The 11,929-nt window shown below is 34.8% G+C and overlaps 1 protein-coding gene and 1 pseudogene across 3 annotated transcripts in view; both read left to right on the top strand.

Annotated features, from left to right (window-relative positions):
- The window catches only part of DPP10 (dipeptidyl peptidase like 10), a 1,220,852-nt gene that overhangs the window by 140,615 nt on the left and 1,068,308 nt on the right, over positions 1–11,929 (top strand). The gene's annotated exons all lie outside the window — the stretch shown is intronic.
- LOC112470551 lies at positions 6,104–6,222 on the top strand (annotated as a pseudogene).

Below are 11,929 nucleotides of genomic sequence, written 5' to 3'. Positions count from 1 at the left end.
CCTCGATCAGTTCCATGGGTTTTATTGACTTAGGGCTAAGAGTCACAGCATCCATTTCTATGGGTCAGAGGAAATGGTTTTAGCTTTTCTCGTCCACCACAGAATTCCTCACAGTCTGTTCTTCTCGGTGCCTATCAGACTCATTGCTTTTCTGTAACCTAGGAAGCAGAATGATCTAGCTTTCCAGTAACAGAGATGGGAGAAATAGTTGGATACTTTTTTGCCTCTTCTCCCAGATTTCTTCCTCCCTTACTTTGTTGCAAGCCCACTTATAACAAGATTCAGCTGGGATGCCCAAATGCCTTTGCCTCACCACTCTGTCATGGTTGTCATCTTTCTCATGGTAGTTGTGAACAAAGCAGAAAGTGTGTTCTGAGCGTATCAGGATGAACTGGAGCTACCCACAAGCTCATGCACCTAAAAGGTTTTCTCAATACAGACACCTGGAGACAGGGGATGGAGGCACAAGTTACAAGTCTGACTGCAGAAGGATTGAAAAACAATGTAGTCCTTCACTGAAAGTCTTTAAGTGATACAGAATAGTAGATAATACTGTTCATCCCTCATCCAAATATCCTAAATTTTCCTTATAGCTATCTTCCATTTTCCCAATGATGTGCTGTCTTGGGTCCTCTTTCTTTGTCTCTCTGAGTTGTTCTCAATCTGCTTGCTCTTTCTACTTTGTTCTTTTGGGCTCTGTGATATTTCTTGGTCTCTCTCTCTCATTATCTCTGTCTACATATCTGTCTATCTGTCTGTCGGTCTCTCTTTTCCCTACTCCCCACAGGATTCTCCTGCCTGCTGTCTTCTTCCAAATAATTTCCTCTTTATATCTTCTCCAAGTTTTCTTATGTAAAATCTGACCTCTTGGGACCTTGTAATTAATATATCTGGTAAGGAAGAGAAAGCATAATTATAAATGTTATTTTTTTTTCCTGTCACACATCAAATTTCATTTCTCACTCTACCTAAATTCAAAACTTCAGCTGAATTCCCTACTTCCTCTACCCTTTCTGGTGTCTGGATAAGCAACAGATAGCTTATTTACAGACCAAATGTTGAGGAAAAAAAGAATTTCTGAAATGACAGAAATTGAAAAAAGAAAAAGACTCATAAAAGCTTTTCCCTACCTCCACTCCCACTGCAATTGGGGGCCTGAAATTTGTGTTTCTAGTTATCAGTAAACTGACCCATCATCAACTGTACTTTCGAGAACAGATCTTTCTGGAAATATGGAGAATGGCCCAGAAATAGTTGAAAAGAAAGGCTAAGGAAGCTGTGTTTCTATGACAAGGCCACCAAAACAATTAGTACCTCAGAAAAAGTATTTTTACTATAAATATATTTTATTCTGATTAATCTTTGTTATTTTAATGACAATGGTTTTGATATTTGGTAATATTTTTATCATCACAAAAAGTAAAAAGCCAGGCCATGTGGTTTGAGGTAGAGGATGGAGAAGAGTATATAATTCATTAAATGACCTTTCAAATAGTCACAGATGAGACAGTTCTTAAATGCTGAGGCATGCATTCCAAATGAATCTCAGTGAAAGCACTTCTGTATATAGCAGAGACATTGTAGCCTAAACAAATAAATTTTTCATGACCCAGGAGGAGTCAAGTATACTACCTCAGATACCTCGAGTGATGTATGACCTGCATGTCCCCAAAAGGATCCTGTATCATTATCTTCACTTTCAAGAGATTTTGGTAAGAGGAGGAGATTTAATCAGTGAGTCGTACACCCAGAATAGTTTGCCAAGGGTGGCTATTAGTAGGAAATCAATTTGGAAATGTCATTTCGAGAATGAAGCACCTTGGTATTTTTATGCCTATTTTACAAAGATAAGAGGCATTCCATTACTAGCCCATCAGGAAAACTTCCTGAGTTACCCAATTTCATCTGAAATTTTGGAGCATACATTCAAAAATCACTTATGAATCAAATCCACCTTGAAATATTTTGTTTAGCTGGTGCTTTCCCCTGAGCTATTTCTCAAAAATTGTGGAGAAATTGCTACTTTTTATTGGGTCCATTTATGTGAATTATGTATGTTTTTATTCTATTTCATATTTGTCTGTCCTCACTCCTACCCATAGCTAGACCTCTCATCCCTGTGCATATTCATAGAGACATTATGGCAATCTTCATCCTGTGGTTGTCTAAGGGAAATGGACATTTCCAGGGTCTTTGAAAAGAGACAACTAGGTATCCTTTAGTATAGATTTCTGAGAGTTTGGATAGACACTAAATCTACTGAAATAACCACAAGTAAGTATAAATGGGTGTGCACTGAGAGCTCAGTGATTAAAAAAATAAAAACGAAAACAAAAACATGAATTTCTTTGTCCATGGGTGTATCATGAATCCTTTTATTTTTATTTCTTTCTACTTTTGTGTGTTCTTTTTGTAGTAATACAAATAATAACAGCTCTAACTTATTGAGTATTCAATATATATGGCAGGAAGTATGCTATGCACTTTACACAGATTATCTCATTTCTTAACAATTATTCTGCAGAGTATTATTATCTTCATTTGCCATTTTTCCCCCAAATGATTAAATTGAGGTTGAGAAAAGTTAAATAACTTTCCAGAGTCACAATCAGTAATTCACGATTTGATACAATATGCCAAACTACCTCTTGGAGCCTTTTAACCATTTTTCTGCTATTACTTTTCTTGAAACCTTTGATAATATTATTTCTATAAAATCCTATAAATATTTATTAAATACTTGCTATATGTAGTCATTGTCTTAGTCACTGGGGTTACAAAATGATTAAGTAGACCCCTAAGTATACAGAGATCATATTCTAGTAGGTAAGTCAGGAAAATGAACAAATGAATGTAATACAGGATAGTACCTGTAATAAACAAGTGACTACTTGTTAACAAGAGGTGTCTCAGATCAGGGAAAGATTAACTGCATTATGGTGTCCCGGGATGTTCACTGTATTGGCCTGGCAGAAGAAACTAAGGGCAATGACATTCCAGAAAAAGGGAAAAGTGCACGCAGTGACACCTAGTGGTGAAATATAATAGAACAGAAAACAAGAAGAGTAATGGTATTTATTGTTGTGCTATAAAGAACGTGTAGGTGAATAGTAAGAATGAGGCTATAAGGTTATTGAGTAACAAAAAATAAAGAAACTTATAATCTAGTCTTGCAATTTGGGATTCTCTGTAGGGCATACAAACCTGTGGAATTTTAAACAAGGAAATGATCAGAACAAGTCATACCTAGAAGACATGCAGGATAGCTAATTGTTTCCCAAGAAAATATTTTAGTAAGTTTTGTTTTATTTTGTTTTACTGGTAAGAATATATTCAGTAGAGTCCTCTTTTATATCAGTTGCTATATCATCAGATATTAAAAATGAGAAGTTCTGGCTGGATTAAAAAAATGGTGAAGATCTTCTATCTGTCTATTGAATAGATAAAATTTTTGTTCAACACTGCAATTACTTAAGTGGTTTTTCTCCAAGAATACCTGATGACTGACGCCTTGATACCTGCAGCTTCCATTTTCCTGTGCTTTCAGTATTTTAAGACAGATGAAATATTTTAATTCTCAAGGAAACCATTCATTTATCTCCTTTTGAAGTTCATGGCACTCTAGTTAATCCACTTTGTCTCTCAATGTCTTTGTCACTGATCTATATTTCAGTTACTGCCCAAGGGTTACAGAAGACTATGGAATTTGGCCCTTGACCTTCCTTTTCGCTTCAGTTCCCACAATAAATTTGGGTCACTTCAATATCTTCATGCGCAACCAGAATACATAAAATAATTTGGGAGTTTATAGAATATGTCTGACTTTAGAAACAAGGAAAGTTTCAAGCAAGACATCTCATGTCATTCTGCACTTCCAAAGGTAAATAAAACTGTAATGGTCCAAAATTGGTGTGTAGGAAGATTTCCTATATAGAAGATGTAGCACACATAATGGCACGATGTAGAAAGGGTGGCAGAAAGGCAGAGAAGCCTGTGTGATTAGATTACAGATGATATAAAAAAAAAGAGCAGTGTGACACAGGAGCTAAGAGAGCTAACTTGTTTCTATATTTTGGGAGATCGTGTTTTGATATCAAGAGGAATCTATGTTTTGTTTGCCTAGCAGTGGGAAGGAGAAAGGTGAAGATGTTTGAGAAGTGAAATGATCAAACCATGTTTTAAAAAGGTGAATAAATCATCCTTGTTTAGGATGAGACGAAGGATAGAGAGAGCAAGAAGATAGATTGCAAATTGCTACTAACCCTTTTATTTACAGATAAATCTATAACCACATCTCAAGGAATGATAACAATTACTGAATAGGCTTAGGACTCTTCTCAAGTGAACTTGAGAACATGTGGTGGGAGCAGAAGGAAGAAAACCATTAAGATACTTTATAATGGCAGGTAAAGGGGGTATGCTTAGAGTAGGAAAATATCAACAGTGCTAAATGCAGAGAAGAGGTCAAATAAGATGTGGGCTAGAGCATAACTATCAGCTTTAGTACCATAGAGGTCATTAATGGCATTAGCCAGTTATTTGCTTGTTTGCTAGTTTTACTGAGGGCAGAATCCAGGTTGAATCTGGTTGAGGATAGTGTTTCAAAGTGGGAGAGACATGAGGAAAATTTCGTAATATATAACATTGATAATAATTTAAAGGATACATGAATTCAAATCCTGATTTCCAGCTGTCTATTTGTGACTTTACTTCTCTAAATCTTAGTTTCCTCACAGCAAATAAGAAAATAAAAAACAGTGGGTTTGTATGTCTATAGAATAAATGAGATTATAAATAAATTATTGGATGAAAAGAGCTTTACCTGTGCTTGATCTAAGTGCTTGAAACTGGTGGTAATTATAATATTGTTTGAATTTGGAAAATGGTAAAATATTGGAGGAAGAAGTAATACATGTAAAAACTTACTTCACAGTTTTGTTTTGACCACGAATAAAGCTTCCATTAAGAGAAATGGGGAAGTCAAGAAAGGATAATCTTGGCTTAAAGGAGAAAAGGATGAGTTAGCTTTATATTTCTTTTCCCTTTTTAAAAATTGATGTAAAATATATACATAGTGAAATGCACAGATATTTTACAGCTTTTTGAGTTTTGAAAAATGATTATGTAATCCAAAACTCTAAAGACATAAACTCTTTCTACTACTTCAGAAATTTCTCTTATCTTTCTTTGCAGTCAGTTTTTCTGCCACCGCCCATAGAGGCAATTACTGTTATTTCTTTAACTCTAGATTAATTTTCTTATACTAGAATTTCTAGAGTCAGACACTTTATACTTTTTTTTTTTTTTTTTTTTTTGGTCTCTGGTTTCTTTCAGCATGTCTTTGGCATTTATTTATTATTATTATTACTAGGTTTGAATATATTTGCTACACCAAAGAGGTTTTTTTGTTGTTGTTTTTAAATCTCTGCCTGTTCATGTCACTTTTTCTGATTTCCAGTTTTATATTATGAATAGAGCTTCTATGACTTTCTTGTACAAGTCTTGCTCTTTAAGAAATCTTTATATACCCAAGTTATGTAGATATACTCCCATTTTTCCCTTAGAAACTTTGTAAGTTAGCTTGTATGTTTAGGTCTATTATTCATTTTAAATTTAATTACTGTGTGTAGTTACATTTAAGTGTAGAAATTCAATTTTTTCTATATGGTTATTACGTGCTTTAGTGCAATAGTTGAAAAGACTTTTCCATTGAATCGCTTTAAAATTTTTATTTTTATCTTGGTTTTCAGGAATCTAAGATATATCTAGGTATGGTTTTCTTTATGTTTATTCTGCTTGGGAATTTATTGTGTTGCCTCTAGGGGTTTATATTTTTTAAATCAAATTTAGAAAAATTTTAAGCCATCATTTTTTCACATATTTATTCTATGCCAATCTCTCTTCCTTCTAGGATTTCAATTACACATCTATTAGACAATGCAAATGTTGTCTCATTGGTCATTTAGGTCCTGTTAATTTTTTAAAACTTTTCCCTTTCCGAACATCAATTTTATAATTTCTATTCCCTGTCTAGAAGTTTGCTGATAGTTTCCTCTCCAGCGTCCAGTCTTTTGTTAACTCATAAGATAATTTTACATTTCAAGTCCACAGCCATACCACCCTGAACAAGCCAGATCCCATCTGATCTCGGAAGTTAAGCAGGGTCTGGCCTGGTTAGTACTTGGATGGGAGACCACCTACAAAGATCAGGTGCTGTAGGTGTAAAAAAAATAAATAAATAAAAGATAACTTTACACTTCAGATGTTATATATTTTTAGTTCTATAATTTCTATTTGATTTATTTTTACGAATTCTATTAATTTTCTGAGAACCCCTATCTTCTAATTTATTTTATACATGTCTTTTTAAAAATCCCTGAACATATTTATAATAGCTGTTTTAAAGTCATTCCCTGCTAATTCCAATATCTGTGATTTCTCTGGACTTGTATCCATTGGCTATTTGTTCTCTCGGTTATAAAAGAAACAAAGGAATTTTATTGTCACAGAAGTTATGACATAAATATTATCTTGATTTGACTTGATAGTCATAAGGAAATTTAATATCCTCAGCATCATTAATTTATTTCAATTTATTTTTTAACACACTTTAAAAGAGTTCATGCCAAAGAGAGACACCGAAGCAAAGAAGGTAAAATGCTCTGCTCCATTCTCTTCCTCTTTTAGCTTTCCACATCCGAAGATTCTGTGATGTAGCAAAGAACTCATATTTTCCTTATAGAGTCTTTTGGAAACTTTTTCAGAGCAATTAATCACCATGAAGGAATCTAGCTGTATTTATATAGGACTTATTTATTAATTCATTCAGTATTCACAGGATATTTGATATGCATTTGGCACTCTAAAAGACATTATAATAGGTGGGAATATAATAGGTAGGACATGGTTCCTACCTTCATGGGATTTAGAGACTCGTTATTATAACCTTTCATGCTGTTAATTTGACGATTATGTAAGTGCCACCAACTCCTCTGGTTCCCGATACCTAGACCAAAGCTCTCAACAGTTCTTATACTTGATATTCTATAATCTCTCAATCTCTCTCTCTTTTTTTTTCTGTAGGAATGAAGATGGAGATAGGGTTCTGTAGATATCATAGTACTCTAGTATAGCTTTACAATTGTTTTTATTCTTTTGTTTTAAAGAGATTGGAGAGGAGGGTGGGTCTCACCATATGGTATTTTGTACATACAACACTATAGGATTTTATTTCAAGTTTTCAGGATAGTATAAGCAGTATATTGAAAAACATCCAATAACATTCATCTCTTTAAATAAGTATGCTACAGGGCTGAAATAACTTTGGCTTTATTGTTTTTTAACTTCACGAAGCCTGGGTTAAGCTCTTGGCTACGTTACATCTGAGAAATACAGATCTCATTTCACCTGTTCCACATTACAGCTGCAGTTTTATTTGGAAAATTGATGAGGGCTTTAAGTTCTGAACTTGTGTTGATTCTAATATAAATAAATAGCATCATTACTTCATAGTTGGGAGTGACACTAATCCAGACCTTAAAATTAAGGGTTATCTTGTTGATTGGGAGAAATTAAGGCAATCAACTTTCAAGGTTTAATAAATGAGATTGAGCACTTAAAAATCATTTTCAAACTGGCTTCAAAAGTAGATGACTAGAAAATCAATAGCAATAATATATGCTCATGGAAACAGAATGGGCTATATCTATTTTTAAGGATGTTTTCTTCTATTGTTTAGGCTGAGTTTATTAATATGGGGCTTAAAAGTAATTGTACAAAATATTGAACATATTTTAATGGGAGAATACACACTGTATGTGTTGGTAGTAGTTAATATAAGTGGAGCCATGAGAAGTTTAATTTTCCAAAAAAAAAAAAAAAGTGATATAGTCTCAGCTCACCTTATGTAAATTCATGAAATCAAGGTTTTTCTAGGAAGCTAGAGGTACAGAGGATTCAGTCCTATACTGGTACATAATACTGTGTGTGTGTGTGTTTGGTATGTGTGTGTGAGTGTATATGTAAGCATGTTTATTGAGTGTGTGTGTATGTTGAGTATAGGGGTTATGAAATGTGAAATAATGATGGATTGACCTCAGAAACTAAACTCTTGTCCAATGCCAGAACACACTTTATTCATTCTCTAATCACCACCACCATCATCTTAGCTTCATTTATTGAGTCTTACTGTGTGCCAGACAGATGCTGTGTTAAGTGCTATTCGGCACGAAGTAAGCTCTCAATAGCTTTTTGTGAACTAAACTTTGTGTTATCTTACACTGTGTGTTCACTACACTGATCTGAACAAAATCAGTACTTGGGCTGTGTTTCGAAATGTTAACAACAGAAGGAAAATGTGCACTCTCATACACATGTTGGGAAGTATATTATTATATTTTATTAATACAGAATGGTGCATGAGAGAATAATTTGTAAAGTTATTTCATAAGTCAGCATGTGCCCAGGAACCAACTTGGCCATTCCAAGACAGTGCTTTAGGTAGTTTTTATTTTTTTGTTTTCTTTTAAGTTTGGGATGAACTTGTGATATACTTGAGAAACAGTATAAGAAATTGAGAATTGCACAGATATGAGTTTGGAGTTGATTCAAATAAAACTTTCAATGTTAATCTTATACATATTTAATGAGATGCATTGTTATTAGTGTCCTACATTGTAAATATGAAAAAAAAGTATCAGAACAGTGTTCGCTAGATAGTCTCCATTGTCTGCCTTGCCATTCCCAGAGCAGCATAAAAGTCCTATGCTCAATAAGTCTCTTCTCCAAGTGTAATCATAGTCACAGTAATAATAAAAATGATTCCCATTTGTTTCAAGTTTACTACATACCAGATCTTATACTATATACTTAACATAAATATTTCACTTTATTTTAATAAAAACGCAGTGAAATAGCTGCAGTTTTCAAATGAAGAAAACATTTAGGTTGAAGACGTGAAAATGAGGGCAGACAATTTGGAATCACACTCAGGTTCAAGTCATGCTTCACCACTTACTGCGTGATCTTGGGAAAATTACTTAACTTCCCTGAATCCCAGGTTCTTAAATCATAAAACATGATTACTACTGCCTCTCTGTTATAATAATGTATTAAGATATGTGCAAAACCCCAAATGTAGTGCCTAGGACTTAGGAGGATATTCATAAATATTGATCCCTTTCTTCTTCCATTCCTAAGACCCACCTCCGTAACTGCAGAGTTAATACTGACTGGGCAGTGTTCACTCTGACCTCAGTGAGGAAATGGGGAGGAGTGGCCAGTGATTCTCTATATTATCCAAAGGACGTGGGTGGGAGCAGGAAGCATATGTATTTTCTTTATCCTCTTCTCCCAACAGAGACTCAATTGTTTTTATGATGGCTTTTTGTGAATTGGAGAAAAGCAGTACTTCTAGGCAGACATGAAAGACAGCCCCATGAAAGACAGGTTGGTGAACACATGGCCTCTCAATATGAAAAGAAATGTGTGTTGGAGGTTCCCAAGACCATTTCTAGTTTCTATGATTTTCTGGAAGGAGTCTGGCTATAATTTACTGCAACAAAAGGATACAGAACAAAATTTTCTAAGGGAGAGGCACATAGGACAAAGTAAAGAGAAAACTGGACATGACGTTCCTTGAGTCCTCCCCCAGTGGACTCACACAGGATGTGCTTAATTCCCTCAGCAGCAGGTGGTAACAACACATGAGAAATGTCTTCCAGGGATGCTCGTTAAAGACTCAGTGCCCAGGGTTTTTATTAGAGGCTGTTCACATAGGTACCCTCTGCCTGGCATGTACCAAAATTCCAGGGTAGCAATTGTTCAGTATAGACCATGTTGTGGGCATAAACAGTTGTTCAGTATAGACCATGTTGTGGGCATAAACAGTTTAGGCACACCAAGCTGTTCTTATCAGGGGATGGTGAGGATCCTCCTGAAGTCCAGGGTCTCAGTTTCCAGCTAAGAGCCAACCATGCAAGCAAGTCTATTTCTATGGATAGCATTCTCAAGTATACTCAGGTTATATTAGCTCTTGCTTACAGAGTTTCAGGTCATGTTAACTCTTACCCTAGCAGAAAGGCATTCTTTTCTTGGGGAAGACACAGCCCCGTGCCAAGACACAAGAATTGAAATAGCAGAATATAGTTGGATCTCTCTACTCCTACCTATCTCCTTGGCCAGGTACATTTGGCCATAAACAAATTGTCCTGCCTTACCAGCTGTTCTGCCTCTTCTAGGAGAACCTGACATGGAAGAGCATGCTGTGCAACCTGTGCTAGAGTGGGCACTAATTCCTTTTTTGCTCTCTGAGCCTTTGAATATTTACTTATCTGCCTTTCCTACAACTCAATTTGCCTTCTCTGAAGCAGCTCTTTTCACATACACCAGATTTAATGAATGTTTACAAAAGGCTTGAGTGATTTCTGCATTGCTTTCTGCTCATTTGGTGCTGATTGAAAAACATAAATAAGACACCAAATTTATCTCATGCTTTAAATTACATAGCCTTTTAGTAACTATTATTTATGTTATGACCCTCCCCTCTTTAATTTTTATTTGTTTTTCTTCAACAAGAAACTCTATGAAGTAGTTAGGCTTGTAATTCGATAGTCAAGATTCTATGTAGTAAAGTAACCATATTAGAGAAATTTGTTGGAATGATTTGGACTAGAGCACATATTTGCCGTTCCTTGAATATGCAACCTCACCATAGAATCATAGAACTTAATGTCATAAAAGTAAGTTCATAGATAGAGTCATAATAGATAGGCAGTCTTAGTCTTATTACAGACAGTCTTTATTTTTATGATTCCTTGTAACAGTAGCAAACTCAGTAGAATTCTAACCAAGGAAATTACTGCCATGGTGGGGTTTCAGAGGCCCAAGCTAGATTCATGGAGAATGGTCAACTACTCTAGGTTGACTGGAAACTAACAGTGTCTAATAATAACTATAATCCAGTATAAATGATTAAGACCCAAGAAATTGTATCTAGTAATCAAATAAAAATTCATGAGTGAAGAAAGATGTAAAACTCAAGGTATGTTGAATGGACATATTCGGGAATGAAGCAGTAAGTGATGGACAGAGTTAAATCAGAGACAGAGATCTAACCTAATTATTTGTCAAAGCTTGGATGTCCAATCTTCTTATCTAAGTTTAGACTGTTATAACCTAGGTTATCACCCTCTCGTTTGAATACAAGTTGTCAAGTAAGTGGGTGGCTAGTCTGTTTTGAAGCCACTATTTATCATGAATAAGGCTTAACTCATTTAGGTTTAATTCATTTTCTCACAAATGTTGAAATAACCATTTGGGCAGGAGAGTTAGTTTTACAGAGACATCCCACTATAAAATATATTTAGTATTCAATAAAACTTGCAGTTCTTTACCTTAATGTTGAGTCTTAATATATTGATTCAAGTCTCATTGGAAATCTAAGACAAGGGTTCCATGATCAATGCACTTAATAAACCTATAAATAATGAAATGAAATATACTTGAAGGATTATCTGTCTTTGTTTCTATTTTATGCCTGCACTTTTATGAGCTTGAACTTGATGATTAGAATTCAGACTGGCCCTTGGCAACATTGCAAAATTCACCAAGTTCTTTCCAGTCCTTTCTTGACTTCTCTTTTCCACAATCTTTGCTACATGTAAATTCTTTCTTCAGCTATTTGATGCACATATGTTGTCAAGGCTTTAGTATCTGCTTCCTCCTTAAAGTTTTTGCCTGTCACAGGGTCATTTCATGTACCAGACCAGGGGTTAACAATATTTTGGGAGTCTCTTGTTAAGTTTTTGATTTTTCATTTATTATGTGAAAAATCTCATCCATCAATTCATATGTTTGAATAAATGTTGGGTATAGTGAGTGAAAGTGGTAGTCTGGAAAAGAAGATGACAGATATAATACCAGCTGCTTC

The sequence above is a fragment of the Pteropus alecto genome, unplaced genomic scaffold (genome assembly GCF_000325575.1).
Source record: "Pteropus alecto unplaced genomic scaffold, ASM32557v1 scaffold3, whole genome shotgun sequence".
In the NCBI taxonomy this organism is placed as follows: Eukaryota; Metazoa; Chordata; class Mammalia; order Chiroptera; family Pteropodidae; genus Pteropus; species Pteropus alecto.
The sequence above is the reverse complement of the archived record's forward strand: the minus strand, read 5'-3'. Positions and strand labels throughout refer to the sequence as shown.